The sequence below is a fragment of the Dermacentor silvarum genome, chromosome 8 (assembly GCF_013339745.2).
Source record: "Dermacentor silvarum isolate Dsil-2018 chromosome 8, BIME_Dsil_1.4, whole genome shotgun sequence".
NCBI classification, from domain to species: domain Eukaryota; kingdom Metazoa; phylum Arthropoda; class Arachnida; order Ixodida; family Ixodidae; genus Dermacentor; species Dermacentor silvarum.
The window spans coordinates 29818800-29838533 of record NC_051161.1 but is presented as its reverse complement, the minus strand read 5'-3'; the positions used below and the strand labels follow the sequence as shown (position 1 = coordinate 29838533).

Here is a 19734-nt window from a genome sequence, read left to right as displayed (position 1 = left end):
TATGTAACGCCGTATAGCACATAAAAACTCGCAGTTTCGCCAGAAAAGCGAATCACTGATAGCGATAGAAAAGTATTACACAGCTACATGAAGTAAGTTTGTAGTTTTATCCGCCGGATAAATTGCAGTAAAGATTCGCTTACTGTTTAAATTAACAAGCATTGTGTTACGCGCGCACACGCAAACGTCAACAGATCTCACTCGATTGTAGCCAGCGCGCGGTGCACAACGCTAATGTGATGAAGAGACCACAGAGAGACGCGAACACATCCACTGCCGCTCATTTCAATGCATCTCCAAAACTTTTGATTATGTGACCTCCAGCACTAGGCGCCTGGTAAGACAGTACGCATGCAGCCATCAGCCATCGCGGCTCGCCCATTCATTGCATTCGCAGGAGATTAATTCCAAGATAGGGTGCGAGCGGTGTGCACGCTTAGCCACGCGTACAGCTATGTCCAGCCACGGCTGGGCTAGCGGAGACGTGTGCTCAGCTGTCCCCCTTCAGGGTACCATTGGACGCGCTTTATCACGTGACCTCCAAGACGGAGCGCGCATCAAGCCACCATCCTTCTTGTCTCACCCTCACACCCAAAGCATACGGCGCGCGGAGCGCGATAGGGTCTCATCACACTTGAACTTTCTTTAGAACCTCACGCCAGTGGCGAAAACTTCGCTGGAGTGTCCATATAATTGCTATCGCTATAAGACACAAAAACTGGCGTGCATCTAGTACAAGGGCTGCACGAATGGTATCATGATTGCCCTTTAGAAACATTAAAAACCACAATAAAGAACAAAATCTCTAAATAAAAAATTGACTAACAAATAAATACTGTAACAACACAATGTGAACGTCGACGGTTAAAAATACTTCTCCCACTAAGGCTAGTCAGCCTGGACGAAGTACGAATTAGGGGCAAGCCGGCAACGCGGAATGGGCTGAGTGCGCGCACCAACCCACGACAGAACTTTATCCTAAACTGCGCATAAACTGCGAATAAGGCAAGAAGCTAACATGCGCGAGCGCACACTGGATTGTATTGGATTAGCTCAGTGACCCTTTAGCTCATTTATCTTTATGAATGGCAGGAGACACTACAGAACATTTTGCATAGGGTGGCGGCGACCACGGCCTGGCGTTCACCACAACTTCTCGTCGCAGTGGTCTACCAAGATTGCACGGCACGGCTCGTCTTGGAGCAGATTTGGAGCTGTTTCTCTCAATTGTAGCGTGGATGTAGCAGCTTTTTGCAGACTGAAGGAACTGTTGCAGAATTTCCACAACTTAAACGGCGACTCACGCTGGTTCAGTAACTGCGATGTAGTGCGCGAATAGCTTTTTACACCAGTTGAGAATACGGTCAGTACCCCAGAATTTCGCACTAAGATAAATGTCCTGGAGTCCATCATGTTCAACATGGTCTGGAGAGAGAGAGAAAGGTAGACGCCCGTCATACCATATCCTCAAGAGTCGCACGTTGGTTTGCCGGCCATTCCAATGCGGAAAAGATGGGCGTTCGCAAAGGAGCCAAATGTACAGGACATGAAAAGTGGGGTCGTCACCAGAAAAAGTTCAAGGCCTGGCTCGCGTGGTCAATATTTGCGCTTGCCTAAATACACGATGCTGTCTCCCCACCGCATCTCGGGCAGCCAACAAGCCTGTTCCATTCCGGCCGGACCTTTGTCTTCCCGCTATTTTCCCCGTTCTGCTTGTACGTCGAGCTCTCTTCATTCTCCCCTTCTAACAATCATAGGAAGCGCTGTTCACTGCGCGTGTCATCTCCGAGAAAGACAGCAGGCGTCGGCACCGGGTACCAGCGGTATTGCGTCATCAGCCTTTGGGGGATGTAGGACGACACTTTGCTTCTTGTGGCTCCCTCGGTTGGCGGCCTCTGACAGGGCTTGTTCACGCTTTATCGATGCTCCGCCGGGGGCTTTGTTGCACGCGGTAACGTTTGCCGCTGACGTGCGTGGCGTTATTTCTTTGTTCCTTAAAGTACGTTCTTCTTTTTCTCATTCTCTCCATCTCTCTCTATTTTATTTTATCTCCCTTTCAGGACGCGTTGCGTTTTCCTTGCGTCAGATGTTGGCGAGAGCGAAATGTCACGCCCTGTTCTCGAACCACGTCGCGTAAGAGGACGTGACACGTAGACTAGGCTATTGAGCTGGTTGGTGCGTGCTTTAAAATAACTTATGACGCAATAAGGACAAACGCAAGTGCTTGTCCTTGAGTTTTCTTTTTTGGCATTCGCGCTCTGTCTTTCTTTGCGTGAGGAAATATTGTAAAGATGCCCCACGCAAGAACGCTGTGCTAGAAGTCAGGAGTAAAAAGAAATTTCGTCCGTTATTTTTCTTTCTTGGGATATATTTTCGGTCGACAGATGACATTTCAATTTAACTGCACGCGTTTTTGAAGGTGATATATTGTACATATGCCATTAAAACTTTAGCAATTCCAGAGCATGAAGTAAGGCAAACTCTAGTTATGTCGATGACATTGATTTAACAAACATAAAGAAAGAAACAGTTCATCGATCAAACAAGATTTGGAATAAAGCAGGGATACCATAACAACGTTTAAATTACTTGGAAATTTCATTTTATAGGAAGGTGAATGTTTAGGCCAGGCAGTTAGTGGATGTTCTTTATTCGCGCACGGTAGTAGCATTTCACATGCACAAAACATGTAAGTACTACCTGGCCCATTTCACTGCTGTATAGTCCCCTTACGGCTTTTGAAAATTGCTTGGTCATCAAGCAGCTCGAATTGTTCGACATGTTCGAGTATATGGGCGCTATAACGTAAAATGATTCCTAATTGTTTTGATTCCAAACTTCTGACGTCAAAGTTACGTAACCACCGACGCAAGCATTGGGCGGTGACCCGCAGCGTTGTCTGAACGACCCAATCAAACACTCTCCTCGTTTATAGGAGGTCACCTTTGTTCGCTTTCAAAACCAATAACATTGGCTACACTCAGCGGTTTTTCTTATCTAATTGGCTGACAAGAGGCAAGGAGCATGCTCTAGTGGAGAGGGTTTCTATGGGGCCAAGCCAGCACAGTGAGAGATAGATAACCGCATGAAGAGGGTGGTGCCGGCTTCTCCGATTGGTCCGCTTCGCCTTACATAGTCTGCGGTGGTTGGTCGAAAATCGCGGCGGCGTGCAACGGAAGGATAAGAATGCCGCTAAAACAGTTCCTCAGCAAAGAAGAGTTGGCAGAGCGATGTCGTATGCATGCCGAAAGGGCTCGATAAGGTTTTACTGCCACGCAAAAATGTTTATCATGCGCAAATAAATACATGCTCACCGGCAGGTGCGAGTAACGAGGGCCTGAGCGATTGGCGGGCAGCCATCTTCTATTCCTTTCGGAACGGGGCAGTCTGTGGCTATTCAGAAAAATTTTCAGTTTTCTTCGGCATATTAATGTATTTTTTTCGCGTACACGTCACTGTGACGTGTTGAGTTTTCGCGGTTTTGTGAGGTCGCGTGACAGACAGGTGAAGTGGGCGTAGCCAGAAAACATCGGACCAATAGCACAGGGGTAATGGTGAAAAGGCGTCGAATAAGGAATGATTATTTTTCTTTTGTGCGGTTTAATCATGCATAATCAGTGTGTACACGTTATATCAGATGGGGAGCTATCGCAGTTTTCGTGACGTCGCGTGACAGACAGGCGAAGTTGGGAGTGGCCCTAAAATGTTTTGACCAATCGTGGAGGCTGATTGCAGAAATCGGAATCAAAACAGTTTGGAATCATTTTACGTTATAGCGACCTATCTCTTCTTTCTGTGGTTTTATGTGCCAAAACCAGTTCTGATTATGAGACACGCCGTAGTGGAGGGCTCTGGATTGCGCTACATCGCAAGCACATGGGCGTTTTAGCACCCTATGTCAAGCAAAGCTTTTGTGATGCGGAGAACTAAATGCTATATGTCAGTAAATGTTCTACAAAGAAGTTTCTCTGTATAAACATCCATTCATGCAACGTGAAGACAAGAAACCCAGGCGCCTGATTTTTATTAGTCACAATCATAAGAAGCCAATAGACAATGACACCAAGGAAACCATAGACGAAATTACTTGTTTATGTAACTGAAATGTAGAAATTATTAACAAATGGAAGTGGACGAAAAAACAACTGGCCGCAGGTGGGATACGAATTCACGTCTTCAATTTACGCGTACGATGCTCTTACCAGTTGAGCCACCGCGGAGCAGTTTCCCCGTCCACTTTCTTGTGTATTTCTGTATGTGTATTAGAGTTAAGCCTGGCAGTGTTAGGCAAAGCCACCACTTACGACCTTGGCGGCGGATGTTGAACATGTCATCTACCGCAGGCATCACGTGGTACGTGACCCCTGTGGGTGAATGCAACTCAGCTAGTAAACCCTCGCAAGCTACCTGAAGACACCAAAGCTGCTAGATTTGAGACCCAGTTGTTTTTAAAGCGAAGCTCTCTATGTCTCACTGATTCGTCCGTCAGTGCCGAAAACGCACTGCAGGAAAGCCAACTTCCACAATGGAACGATCTGCGCAAATGCGCACACAATAGAACAACGGCGCACGACATACCTATCGTAGAACACTACAGTTTACATTCGCAGTTGTACCGATAAGAACAATGGTAACTGCAACGCCACGCTACCTAGACGAACTGTATAAATCTACATTGCATTACGCGCGTCAAGCAATGCATTCCCGGCCGTCATCATGAGTAGGCCGCGGGTGCAGCGCATGGCGGAAGAGGCTGCCATACGCGAACGTAAGCGTGAGCGCGATCGTGCCCGTAAGGCCGATCCCGTGTATCGGCAATACCAGAGCCTCTGTCCGTCTACCACAGCGATCACAACGCAATACTGTGCAAGTGTAGAGTATTCCGTGAAATTGTGAGTGTGTGCGTGTAATCAACGGCTATGTGATCTAAAATAAAGGATATCTGCAACTTAACGAAATGTATCTTCATTCAACTTCAACGTTCAAAAAACACAATCCTAGACAAGCAGTCAAATCACATATGCATCGCATCGAGTCGCTCAGCCTTTCTTGGATTCGTTGCGTGGTCGTTGGCTTTGGACTTTGATTCCGTTTGCATGGAAGAAAGCTTCACTTTCAACCATCTTTCTTTAAGAAAGGGACTTTGGTTTTTTTTTTCGTCCAGTTTCATTTTAGTTTATAATAATTTCTACATTTCAATTAAATAAACAAGTAATTTCTTCTATGCATTCCTTGGTGTTATTGTCTGTTGGCTTCTTATGATTCACGCAACGTGTAATACCATGCAATGCATACGTGTATGCACCACACCGCTCTTAAAATTATTATTATGCAATGTTTATAATCATACACTATACTGTTCATAAGCAATGCCGAAATGCAATCTATAGCCCATTTGGAGACGTCAACGCAGAGGTGTCACAAGGACGAGAGCAAATATTTATGTGCAAGTTAAGGAATTTTTTTCTTTTAACGTTTGATGGGGGCTTGTCGAAGGAATAATGGTGAGGAGAACTGTATGGGACACAAAGAAGTGCAACACATATGTAAATGTATATGAGGGTTCTTGAGGCGCAATGGCACGTACCTATTCTAAGGTATTGGCCATAAACAGGCACATACCCAATGACACATATCTAGTGGCCCTTTTTTGCGCCACAACGTCTGGAGTAGTCCAAGATATGAAATCTATGGAAATCACAGAAGCCGTTGAATATCATGAGCTGTTCCACTAAGTGGTATGTGTGCTTTAAAGGTACATGAACGAGCCGACGTATGTACTACATTGACCGCATCACCACTCTCTGTGTACGTCCTGTGGGAGGCATGACTTCACGATCACATGTAACTCGATTTTTCAATGGCATATGGCTACATAACTCAAGAAAATGCGATAGCAACTACGGCGAATTGCCTGCGTGTGGGAATACAGTTGACGGCAAGAATGTCAGAAAAGGAACTCAGCTTGGGGAGAGTACACTACGAGAATACAAGAAAGTTGGATAGTGCCAGGAACTAAAATATGGGTTGAAGATTGAAGTCACTGTCGCAGAACTACAAGGTATTCGAGAGCATATTTACATATTCATATGTGCGCAGTGCTTCAGTGAGATGGCTAGCGGTGAAAAAAATGCTACATACGCAGTTTTTTACTCAGGATTCAAGTCGCCGTAGACGTAAAAAAATGCATATATAGCAACTTGAATCCTGACCAGGCTCACGGCACACCTATTCGCTCATCAAAGACCGCCCACCGAGTGGCCGAATTTCAAAGGGCCGGCCGCCTTGTGTTCTTCTGATACATGTAGATGAACCTGTTTGTAATTCAAGCTCAACTTTCACGCACACATGACATGGAGACTAGACAGAATCTTAGCACTCCTGACTTTTTTGTTTCTTTTTTTCGTGCGCATATGTTCTGCGCTGTGGAAGTTTCTTTCTTCTAATTTACGAAATTCTTCAGGCCCAAACACTGTTTCCAAGAACGACAATACCCAGTGAGGTATTACATCCAGAAATTATATATCGCAAACTAAACTTCATAGCGTAGGGACGTCAACGACTACAAATGTGCGCTAATAACTACGAAAAAATGATCAGAGTTAAATGGGTTGAATAGATCAAGCGTCGCGCAACAATACTGATGGTAATTTTTTCAACTCGTTTATCGTTCAATGGAAGATTAACCTTTTACGTATATGAATTTCTGATAAAGTAACAACTTTGTCAGAATTATTTTCCTTTTCTCGCTTCATTATTGGTCCCAGTGGTGATCTGCCTACGTTATCAACAGGATAGGCCGTTCGTGAGAGGTGGATGACAAAAAACGCATGGAATCGAGCAAAAGGAATGCTTATATTGCATCACCCAAGGTTTGCCGACGAGTGATTTAAGGTACACTCTAAAGAGAATAGAGTGACGTCAACCATTTGATCCATTAAGATTGGCTCCCTTGCTTTACTGCATTATCTGCTTTCTCTCTGAAACTTAAAGAGCTCGCACTTTGCGGATAAAAGCAAACCACGCGGTTCATTCAACGCTGAAATACGCGGAATCGAACGTTATCGAACGTTATCGATCGTTATTGAGTTCAATATTTGACTTCATACGTGCTCATCTGAACTAGCACCAATCTTTTCTTTGATGGAATGTTCCCTGTGCATTGTTCGTTCTCTTTCGCTTTCCTCTTTCTATACTCTCTTTTTCATTTATCCTGAGCGTATAGGGTAGTGAACCGGTACGCTCGTCTGGTTGGCCTTTCCTTTCCTTGCTTTCTGTCTCTGGGGGTGAAATGTACTGTCAGTGTCTGACCTGTAAGATTTATAATGTTGTGCTTTATTCTTCGCTGTGTGCGAGGCTTCTTTATTGCTCTAAGCAGTTATGAGCTAGACATCCGCGTACCTCTGTAACATCACATTTCCTAGCAACATCGCGCTGGGAGCCTCAGGAACAAAAATAACACAAGAAGAAGCTCACAATTTTACGTGGCCTTGAACTTAGAACCCCATTGCTCTAAGGCGGATGCGCTGTCACCCTTTTAGACGCACGTACTTCCTTAACTTAGTTTTAAGTTCACGAGCTCGGAATTACGTTCCTTCATTGTAGTGCTTCATTTTGTTTTCGTTTTCTTCCCCTATATGTTTGTTTAATTTAAACATTGTACAAAATTGCTTCACAACCCCATTTCATTTGTGGGGAAGAAAAGCAGCGTTATAGGCTTACTCTCCAATTTCAAAAACTGCACTTTAAGGGTCACATTAACGATTGAATCTGAAAATATAAAATTATTTCTTTCGCAGTGTAAATTAAGTCTTGAAATTACGCAAGGACAAACCACGCAAGAACACTCCTCCTCCTCGAGTTCTCCTATCTCGAAAAAAAAATGCTCTATAATCTCTCTGCACTTTACAAAATGCTTTTGACTAGCCGCACTAAATGTAGCCTAAAAATATAAAATTTCGTCATTTTTATTTATATTATACCTTAAAGCACACAAGCGCATAATACACAATGAACCACGGGCCTGGTCGTCCTCTCCCAACCAATCATTCGTGGCTCAAAATCACATGACTGCCAGGTCAGTGAGGCAGGTTAAGAAAGACACACCTTATGTAAAATTGCACCTTTCTCTAAATTGCTTGTTGTATTGGAAATGAATTTACATTTCTAAATTTACCTAATAGATGCTCATAGGTGTTTTTCGGCTTACCACTTCAGATTAGTTGGGTTCCAACCCATGAATGCACTGCGGTGACACTCCACCGCCACAGTGGATTGCCTGCAAAAAAAAAAAAAAAATGGCAGGGGGAAGGGTGGGTTAGTGCCTTGTAATCTTACTTTCATGGATGACAAAGTATCTAACACATTTAAAGCAGCATCAAAGTCGAGCGGCGCTTTTTCGTATTTCGCGGGTTTTCTTTCAGCTTTTGAAAAAAAAAAAAAAAACTCCTGCGTACCACGTATTGAGCAAGAACAAACTGCAACGGGAATGTTTCAGGATTGTCTACAATTTTATCATTGACACTTATGCTCTGAATGTGATATTTGAGCAGTTAATTAATTAATAATAAGTAACTATTGTAATTAGGCCAAATAAAAAGATAGTCTGACTTGCTCCAAGTGACGGCAAACAACATTATCTTGGTTCTGTCCAGCTACGTGGTGCTTGCATATTTTCAAATTGCGGCACCAGTTACGTCGGACACCCAGTTTACAGCTATGCTTATAGTTTGCGTTAGTATATATGTGGCCTTTTATTCCTACATTATTGTTCTTTTGTGCCTTTGTTTCTTTCTTTCTTTTCTCATACATTCCTCAGACTCTGGAGTTTCTGATTTATGACTGGAATAGCCGGCCTTTCTCTGGCCTTTTCTCCCAAGATGTCATTATTTAATAAACAACAAATGAAATGCGAAGCGTTCAGTTCGCTGAAGAAAGCGCGCTTCACAGCAAAGCTCGCTGGATCCGCGGCGAAGCGCCCGGTATTCGCGACGGCGTCGCCCAAAGCACTGCGACAAATTTTCAGGCCCCCCGGGAACTGCGCTATGAGCAGCGTCTCGCATACACCGCCTCCGCGATGCTTTTGCCGCGGCATCGCCTGCGCCTCCTTAATCACCGGGGGGGATTCATAACACGCAAATGCGCGGAGCGTGAAAAATTAGCATCGCTCCTCATTTTGGTTTTCTTGCTTTCCCCCTCGTCATTTCTGTTTTGCGGTGAAGACGAAAGCATGTCGGGCAGCCCGCTGGACATTGCTAATTCAGGCAGGCAGATGCTTGCCGCCGTTTATGCATCTGACTTGCTCTTCTCTTTATTTTTTGCCCGACCTTTTTTTTCTGTTTAGCTGTTCTGGTCCGCTGCTCGTTGTTCCTCGTTTCGCTCAACCATAAATAAAGCTGCATTCTTCGCGAGATGCGCCTTGCGATTATTCATGAGGCTAGGTACGGACGGCTCCGAAGGCGCTGCAATGAGACCGCGAAATTGGAGTTCGCGTACCCGGCTTATTTCTTTCTGCCGCGTCACCTTGCGTTCCAGACATCTTTGGAGTCCACTAAACTTAAGTCCTATTCTAGTGAATAAATGGAGAACTCGCACTTGCATTGTCACCTTTAAAGTCACCTTGACGCTGTATATTTTCTCTCCTTATTAGTGTTTAAACGGCTAATAATGTTCAAACATAGCATATGTAGTACGCCGACTATAATCATAGTATAGTGAAGCTTACTGCATGGTGGGAGATGTTCTTTGATTGCTTTTATTGAAATATGAGCAGCCTTCTAGTGTACTTTTAGCCACGCGATAAAAAGCGCTAACGCCTGCGTTTTTTTTTTTTTCATATTTTGTTCTCACAGGAGAGAGACATAGTGAGTGGCAAGAAGTAGAAGGAGAAGAAGGAGTGTGGGATAAAGGGAATTCATCCGCTTTCGTTACCGTAGCTATTTGTTTCAATGTGGACCACTCAATAATTGCATGGCAATATATGACTTTAAAAAAGGTGTGTTTAGCTGTGTGAGTAAATTACCCATCTACTGTACAGAAAAAAGCCTATCTTAAAGTGAGAGGAGGCTTGACAAGCCAGGAAAGAAATTCAATAATTAAAGGAAGATGACGACACCCCCTTAAAGTTCCGGCATCATCCCGTCATGACGTCATGAATTCTGACAGCGCCTACTAGGGCCTAGTTATTTTTAATCGGTTGATATAGACTACAATGTATTTTAAAGGAGCCAAACAAAATTGAACTTAGAGTATCGACAATTTTACTGCCTCGAAACAAGGTTCCCCGATACGAGAATAGTAAATATGATGTCACGCTGACGTATACATCGGCGCTGTGGGGTTTCATCGAGAAGTTCAGTAAATGGAAGTTTGACCTTCATTTTAAACAGAAGCTCCCTTTGCATCTTCACCCCACTTTCCGGGTGCTGGCTACTGCTGTCCTTGCCAAGTAGAGAGAGACATAAGAAAGGGCAAGGCAGGGAGGTTAACCAGAGTGGAAGATCCGGTTTGCTACCCTACGCTGGGGAGAGAGGGGAAGGGGAGTTAAATGACAGGAAAGTAGAGAGAGAGAGAGAAAAAGAAAAGGAGCATAGATACACAATCACACTCGGTCACCGTCACCGCATACTGTGTCACCGCGCAACACAGTAGCACTTGTAGCACTATAAACATCAGGCTATAGCCGCTTGTCGAAGTCTCCTTTCCCTTACCCCTAGTGTAGGGTAGCAAACCAGGACGCTCGTCTGGTTGACCTCCCTGCCTTTCCTCTACTTGCTCTTTCTCTCTCTCTGTTGTGTCTTGCCAAGTGGATAGGAACTTTATGGGTATGCGTCCGAATCGACAAATTGGACCATTGTGTATGTGCATGCGGCAGTGGGTATGTGTGATCATTCTTAACCAATTCGTCCAAATAGATATGTGCAACGGGGTAGGTGCCCGAATAGGCGAACAGAACAAAAAGCAAGCAGTGAACAAGGGAACAAAGTTGAAAATGTCGGTTACACATGAGCGAAGAAGTGAAGACATTGCGGTGAAAATAGAAAAAAAAATTTTAAAGCTGTGCTTATAATCAACCCCAACATATGCGTGGGATCCGGCAAATTTTTCTCCTAGTAATCAAATCTAATATCCCGAAATGAGTAAAAATTAAGTTTTGAAAGACTGCTTTATCAGTACAAACTGATTCAGCGTTCTCATTTAGTGTCTATTTAACAAATCTGAATTTAGACAGCATATAACCTGTCTGTAAGCTTCAAGCAGACTCGTTTGTCTTCGTATAGACTTCGCCTTATGGTTGCACAAATTTCGCAGTCTTTCTGTAGAGACAAAACTCGTTAACGGGTCTGTTTCTATTGGTCTCACTGGAGATCATCAAGTAGGAAACGGGTTGCTCTTACAAAGTTAACGGACAACCGTTGACAAGTTGTGTAAGCAAGAAGTCCGTACGTTCTCAAAGACACATTACAAAATTCATAAAATGGCATTTACAAAAGCTCCGCAGAATGCCTAAATAAATGGGAGCAGTTCTGCACCCGACCCCAGACGGTGTCCACTATGAACTGGTGCAGTGTGGTTCAACTTAAATTTTGCGTGACGAAATCATATTCAACCATATTCTGCATTACATAACGTATGGCCGGAAAATCAATGACAATGCTCAATTAAAAGTGATGACGGTAGCCTAGCTACAGGCTTTGCAGGCTGCGCCAGATGTATATAGTGGAGTATGAAATATTATTTGAAAAATTTGCAACCAAGAATACCCACGCGCACACGAAGCAAATGAATGAATGAATTTTTTTTTATTTCCCTTTTTAAGAAAGCGCAGGGGCCGGGGATGGGGGAGGGGGGGGGAGGGGGAAGAGGCGAACGGTGTCCCTTTCGGCTCTGCCAGTTTCCACGGAGCTTCTAGCTGACAATGGCGACTCATTTAAAGTTATGCATCACCACTCCGATTCTGACGTCACCCAGAGCGACCAAGCAGGCCAAAGTACGCGTCGGTCAGTGCCAGCGGTGTTCCATTTGAGCTCGCGATCCTTCCGTAATCCGTAAAATGGTAATAGTTTACCATGCTTTGAAGGCAGCGATGCATTGTGGATTATAATGACTACTACAATATGAGGAAATTCTATGCGCAAGTCTGCCGCGTCGATCTTATTTTATAACTTGTGAACATCGTTAACTATTGAAGGAATGCCAATACGCCTTGTCGCTCGCTCGATCGCTCACTCACTCGCTCACACTCACTCACTCACTCACTCACTCCCTCACTCACTTCCTCCCTCACTCACTCACTCGTCCCCTCACTCACTCACTCACTCGCCCGTAAAACTGACCCGCTGAGCAACAGCTTCAGCTGCGTCGCCACATGTCGAACTGACGCGCCGATAAGCGTCCTCTACATACACAGCACAGCTGCACGGCAATGCAATCAATCGTACCATTGCTATGCAGTGGCGTTTAATAATGACGAGATCTATCTCCTTAAACAATTATTCCTATCGTACACTCTAACCCCCCCCTTCCGGCGACCTCCAAACGCCGACCTTGTCCGTCTCGCCCCATCTCCCACCTGCAAGGAACCCAGCAGCATCTGTGATGCCGATATATCCCGACCTAGCGTCGCCGGGAGCAGCCGCGTGGAGGCGCTACCATCCACCGCCCTCCCTACCGATCCCCTCCCCTCTACACGCGAGGTCTGGCGCCGGGCCTGCCCGATTCTCCGATCGCCCGCGCACGGAGCTGGGATTCCAGGCGCGCCTTCAGCCAACGCGGCTGCCTGCCGCTAGCGCTCCTCAGCGCTGCGCCCGTGACGCCTGCATAGCCAGCGCGGTGGACTGCGCCGATTTCAACCCGCGCTGATTTTCAAGTGCGCTGGCTCCGATCCGGATTGCGTCGGTCGACTCTCAAGATCCCGGCAGCTGGTGTCCCGGCGGTATATACTCGGAGTTGCCTCCACTTGCTCTTGAAGAGAAATCGACAGGACGAGTGTCGTGACTGGCTCGAGTGCGCGAGTCGTGGGGTTTCGTACACGAAGCATTCTCCCTCCATTTTTTTTTTCTTTTTTCTTTCACTCGTGGACGTTTGGAAACGAAATCCACGGGAGAAGACTGTGTGACTGCGGGATACCTTCACTTTTTTTTATTTCTTGGCAACTCTTCCATGGCGTGTACAGCGACACTGCGACCGATCACATTATACTCCGGTGAGTCTCCGTCCTACTTAATTTTTTTTTCTTGCTTGACTTGCCAGTTTAAAACACTTGGCAGCAGACGCAATGCTGCTCCGATATCTCATTAGTTATCTGTGTGCTTGATGTTGTCGTCAACGAAACAAAAATCCGCGGTGGCACAGCACCAATATCCTGCCTCCTAAGTCTACTACTATGGTTCGGCTTCGGATGCACCTGTGATTCACGCGAACGGTTCTCACTTTTTTTTTTTGCGACCTGAACGCTAATGAAAGTAGTTTGACTGCAATGAAGCAATATTTCGACTTTGAACGTGACATTTCTTTTCCCAACGCGGGCAACCCACTTCAATCTTCTCATTGATACCGCAAAAAAAGAAAAAGAATACTTTTTGATCTTTTAGTTTTAAAGCTGGAATGTGGGAATGAAGGGTTTAAAATTTTTGTGTTTTCGCACGTGCGCCGTGTTTCCATCCGCTGTGATAAAAAGAATGACTCATGCATCAACCAAAAGTGTCGCACTGAAATGCGAGTAAAAAGAAGCCATTGTGATTCTGCAAGAACTTTTGTGCTTGAATGACAGCACAGTTGTTTCCGTAACGTGGAACAATGAGAAGAATTGAATTAAATTATCGCTTTATTTTTGTAGATATGTTGTCACGGCATGCGGTTCCGGATTAAATTGTGCATTTTATTTGCGTCTCTTGATATGAAGTCATCTCTTCGCGCGCAGATAAACCTTGAACTTACGCACAAATTGCGACGAAATCAGGACCGATGTAATATAGCGATTCCATTTGCTCAATTATATTATTTCCTTATCATCCACCGTTCACGAACGGCCGATTCTAGTGATAATGCACAGGCGGAGTGCAGTTGAAATCACTGATGAAGTGCGGAAAGGAAAAAGAGTTTGAATAGAGTCGTTACATTAATCCAGACCAGACCCTGCTCGTCACAACCGCCACAATACATTCAAGTTATCTGCAAGAAGACGTAGGGACAATGGAAGAGACTGAGATATATTATAAATGCTTACAAATATTTACCCGGCTCAGCTACGAATCAATGTTTCACGCCATTAAATGTTATATTCATACTAAAGGGTGTTCAAGGTTAAGCTTGACGGAATTTTTAAAAATTGTCTGCGGCAGGTAGCACAATTCTTATCGTTGAGCTGGGTTATTCGAAGAGGCGGACATTAGTAGCACGAGAAATCGAAACATGTATTCAACTAACTAACAAATATTTAGTAATGAACTTCTTAGTTAGTTAGTTTAAGACACATATTGCAATTTACGAATTGTAGCCGGTGAGTTTGCAAGACGCATCCACTTGAATTGAATTTCCAGGATGACACCCAGTTTCGATAAATTATTTCCCAGTGTGCGGGACGAAATACATGGGCGTTCCAGTGTATTTTGTGCTTCAATGTATAAAACAGCATTTTGGTAAAAAAGTAAGTGTAACAATACATTTTTACGGCGAGTTTTATGGCGCATATCTCCAAACTGGTGCCATTCTGGAAATTAATTCCAAGTGGTAGATACGCCTGACCAACCTCACCGGCTACAATCCGTAAATTTCAATATGTGCCGTAAAGTATTCAACTAGGAAGTTAATCAGTGAATTTTTGTTAAATAGTTGAATATGTCGTTCAATTTCTAGTGCTACTAATGTCCGCCTCACCGAATAACCCAGCTGAATTATAAGAATTATGCTACCTGCCACAGGCGATTTCCAAAAATTTCGTAAAACTTCCAAATTGAACATCCTGTATATTGATTTGAAATGGTACATACTACTCGCACTTGTGCTCATAACGGTATTTAAGGAAACGTTAGCCGTGTGCGCCTAAGGCACAATTTTGTCGTAATACTGAACGGATGCATTGAAGAATATATATCAGGTACGTGAGTCAATGCAAGACGCACCTCATGCGCCAAAACTTTAATATTCATTCCACGCACGAGTGCTGCTGCTTCAATGTTTGGTAGACACCTTTTAAATATGATCTCACACAGTCTATCGATTATCTTTACTATAGGCTACTCCGATGTTGATGTTTTGCCTTCTTATGCGTTGGTCGTCTTGATCGTGAAAACAAAAACAAACTTCCGTCATGTAAAAATTGGTATCAGGTCTATTTTAATTGTGGAATTGCAGCACAATACTCCCACGCAGTTTGTTTGCAGAATGTGTATTAACAGCAGATTAAATAAACAAATAAAGCATGTAAGACCGCGGGTCTACTAAATGCTGTCATAGATATTTCGCGGAAGTTAAGCTGAGGAAATTATTGAAATTTATAGACACTACAAACAAACGTTTGCGAAGATGGCCTTTCGTTTTCATTGTACAACACTCTGGCAGTGCGTAAATGACGAAGTAGACTATCTGTGTCTCCCCAGTGCCATTAACGCGACAAAAGAGCGTCTTACATTGAGTTGCCTCCACTGGCAGAGTGTTCTGGCCGAGAACTTAGTATGTGCCAACTGGAAGTTCGAACAACAAATATATTTGACTGCCTTCTCGAGTTTATCCTGAATACCAGAGCTACAAATGGCAATGTTGTAACTTTTGCGAGTTGTTCGTCCCTGTCCGCCGAAGCTTCCGTGGCGAGGCTATCGCCGCAGTTTGTGGATGTCTCCCAGTGACGACGCTACCCGGGCACGCATTTGTAATCCTGTTCGAGATCAGCAGCTATTCACAAATTTCTTTCTTTCTTTCTTTCTTTCTTTCTTTCTTTATTTATTTATTTATTTATTTATTTATTTATTTATTTATTTATTTATTTATTTATTTATTTATTTATTTATTTCACCCGCCGCGGTGGCTCGGTAGTAATGGCGTTCAGCTGTGGGCACGAAGTCGTGGGTTTGATTCCCTGCAGCGGCGGCCTTATTCTGATAGGCGTGGTATGCGAAAACACTTGTGTGTACTGCGCTTCAGGTGCAAAGTAAAGAACCTCAGGTGGCCAAAATTAGGCTGAAGCTCCCCGCTACGGCGTGCGTCATAGCCCGTGAATCGCTCTGTTGTTGTTTGATGTTTTTAAAGCAAAACGTTCCTCACCTACCCTTTCGGGTTTGACGTGGTTGCATGCTGGCTGCTGGGTCAGTCGGTATCCTACTGGATATATTCGTGGATGTTTATACAGAGATGCTGTCTTGCACGATTGTCCGCGGTACCGGGCTCAGTGCAAACTGGCACCCGAATTAGTTACGTACCGACACTGCCCAAGGTAGCAGGTGATGTACGTAAGCGCGGTCGTGGGCACCGCGTCTGCGTGCCAACACAGCGTGCCAACGCCAAGTAGCTCTTTGAAATGATCGCCGCGTGTTGACGATGATTATAATTTTTCGTAATATGGCACGCATCCACAATGGGGAATCGGCTAAGAGGCAGCGGGTGCATTCAAATTAAATAAAAAAGAAATGAAGGAATACAAGCCAATATAAGATTTCTCAGAAGGCGTAGAGAGCACGCCGAGCACGCAGGAACGAAATGGGCAAACTGACATCGTTTCATTACCCACTTCACGAAAGCTTCGCTTCACATGGATTCCAACATGCGTGCTGGACCTGCAAAAGCTTTTTTCTTCCAGAGTTGCTTCGGGGGCCGTTAAAACCCACAATATACTATTTATTTCAAATTTCTTTGCTTCTTCTTTTTCTCCTTCTTCCAGAGATCACTGTGATTGATTGATTGATTCGTTGATTGACTGATTGATTGATCGATTGATTGATCAATCGATTGATTGATTGATTTGCTGCGTCACGGTGGAGCGTAACAGCTGGGAGAGGGAAAAGCCGTTGAAGTGACAGCTTGAGGCGTCCTTCGCCCTATTATGGACAACGACAGCAGGTGAAGGAGGAAAGAAAGGGAGAAGGCAGGGATGTCAACCAGAAATGTGTCTGGTTGGCTACCCTACGGTGGGGCACGGGAAAAGAGAAATAGAAAGAGGAGGCACAAAGACGAAAGAAATGCTCGGTGAGTTCGCGCATGCGCGCGGGAGGCACCACTAAGTCAAAGGAGTTCACACAGGCCAGTCGCCCTTAAGAAACTTTTGAATAACACAATGTCACAGTGCTCGAGAATTTTTATTTTTTGAACTCCACGCTGTTTTTCAGAATGATCAAGACGCAGGAAGAAAGCAGAAACAAAAACCTAGCTTATGCAACGAGGAAAGCACTGAAATTTGCTACACTTACATAAAACACTATCTAGTTTTTACAACAAAGAGAGCCACTAATTCTGACGCGCTTAAATGGGACGCATATAGATTCCTCTATTCTAGTAGTTAAGTTCTCAAATAAAGCCCAAGTCCAACTTTGATTTTGAATTATCAGAAATATGGGAGCATGTGTATTGCTGTAGCGTGCGTTCAATTGCACTATAGCTCCAACTCTGTGTCTAGGCGATCCGAATCCGTGGCAACCTCATGTACCTCGTTAGCGCTTTCCTTTCCTGTGAAAACGCCAAAGACGCCAACGGTTGTTTTGCTCTCTTCCCCGTCCACTTAAATTAACACACATTGCAATGCAATTGAAAACGCAGCAAACCTGCGTCCCTGTGCATGGAACGAGTACTACGAGTATTTTTGAACACTTCTCTTTGCTCTTTCTTTCTGTTGGCTCAAGTTAGTCTTCATCGCACATTCTTTGTTCTTACTTCAGCTGATGCTCTTACCTTATTATTAGCATGCAGTACTCTTCTATTGCTTCCCTTACTTCTCCAGACAAGAAAGCCATTGGAAAACCCGAGTCGACTATACTAAAATCACTCTGTGATTCACGAAGCACGACGAGCGGTGCCTATTTGTTTCAATTTGCGCGGCCAACGTCCGACAAGCATTGGCGCAGCGCGTATGCACGTTCGCGCATTTTACGCCACGGGACGGGGAAAAATAAAATAAAGATAAAAACGGCCGTCGGAAGCCGAATGGAGCTGCCGAAAAAAGGAAATAGGTGGATGGCTGGACCATTTTGTTCCCGGGAACCCAAGCCAGTCGACGGAAACGAGAGAAAGGAGGGAGCGCACAGGCACATTATTTTCGGTACAGAAGCAGCTGGCTTCTATAGCGCATCCGAAGTAAACAGCTTTTAGCGCGCGTTTCTGGTTCTCGGTTTCTGGGACTCGACCGCTTGTTGAAGCTTGTTGACTCGAGGCTTGGGAAAGTTAAGCTCTGTCATAAACACCGCGTGTCGCTTTCGAAAGCCTGGCGTTCCGCTCAGAATGAGTACGAACAGCTCTGTCTGACAGAAATGTGGGCGGAACTGTGGCAATATGCCTTGCGCAATGCAGATTGCCAGCGTTTTCGTTTGACTGCAATACAAAACGTTTGTAACCACCATTTGTCATCGAAAGAAGCATGCTTATCGCTAGTACAATCTGGAAATTTTATATTTCATCGTTTTATTTGGGATCGCATGGTAAACATGCTTCCAGGCAAAGCGCTTCTTCCTCTCACTCTCCCTTCCTCATTGCTATTATTATGCGACAATTTAATTCTTTTTTTTTCATAAGTACTGGTTCACAAGCCACCTAAAGGTATATAGTTGTCAGAGAACACAACTCCTGGAAAGCATGTCAGGTGGTAAACAGCTTGCAGCATGCCTTCTTGTTTCGAAATATTCGTTTCTCATAACGGCGAGCTTGTAGAGGCGTGGAAAAAAAAAATCAAGTTGCACAATCAAAAGCATTCGATGTCGTTGCCAAGAACATAGCTTTTCTACAGTGGCAAACACGTACGAAACGCTCCCGGTGACAGAAAACGTATTTAGCGACGTCATTGTGGCTGATAAATGCCCAAGGTTGTTACACCGGGAGGCAGGCTGAGCGAGTGACATACTGACCCAAGTGAAAGGCTGGAGGCATTTGCCTGGCTGACGGTCTGGCATGTTACTTCAGCTATTAGATCAGAAATATTATATACACAGGGATCAAAGACAACCAAATGACATGTACACCCAAAGGACACCTATAACACACTGCTAAAGCTTTCCGAAAATCCTCCTTAATAGCTATAGTATCGAGTCGAGTTTATTCCCCACATACAAACAGCTGTACATGAGCGGTTTGGGTGGGGGGAAAAAAGCTGCCTTACGGCCGTTTTACTATATCCCCACATCCCAGGTTTCACAATGACGGCATGACAACAAGAGGAAATTACACATGTGTATAATGACACAATATGCATGTTCTATACACGATAACGTTTTCAGTAGGCGGATCACAACACTATAGCTATACACGTTTAATACAGCATGCTCAAGATAGCATTGTTAGATAGTGTGCGTAGACTTGCATTAGTAATTTTGAATTTGTTCAATGTGCTCGTCAAGCAATAACTTAATGTTTGAAAACATACTTCATGCGCGGTCATGAAACATACCAGTTTTCTAAGTGTCGGTTAAGGCGCGAAGAAGGATTGTGTTCGAAATGAGCTACACTGCGCGCATAACCGCCATTTCTCGCAATTTCACATCGAAATGATGGCGTTCGTAAGTATTCATATAGACAGGAGGTTTAGTTTGATGACTTTAA

General features: G+C 44.3%; 1 protein-coding gene across 6 annotated transcripts in view; it reads left to right on the top strand.

Annotated features, from left to right (window-relative positions):
- The first annotated feature begins 12760 nt into the window (after window positions 1-12760).
- The window catches only part of LOC119460949 (pleckstrin homology domain-containing family G member 7), a 328218-nt gene continuing 321244 nt past the window's right edge, over window positions 12761-19734 (top strand). For all 6 annotated transcript variants that reach the window (XM_037722096.2, XM_049672817.1, XM_049672814.1 and 3 more), the window contains exon 1: window positions 12761-13204. The gene's annotated coding sequence lies outside the window, so the exon portion shown is untranslated. The remainder of the gene's footprint in view (window positions 13205-19734) is intronic.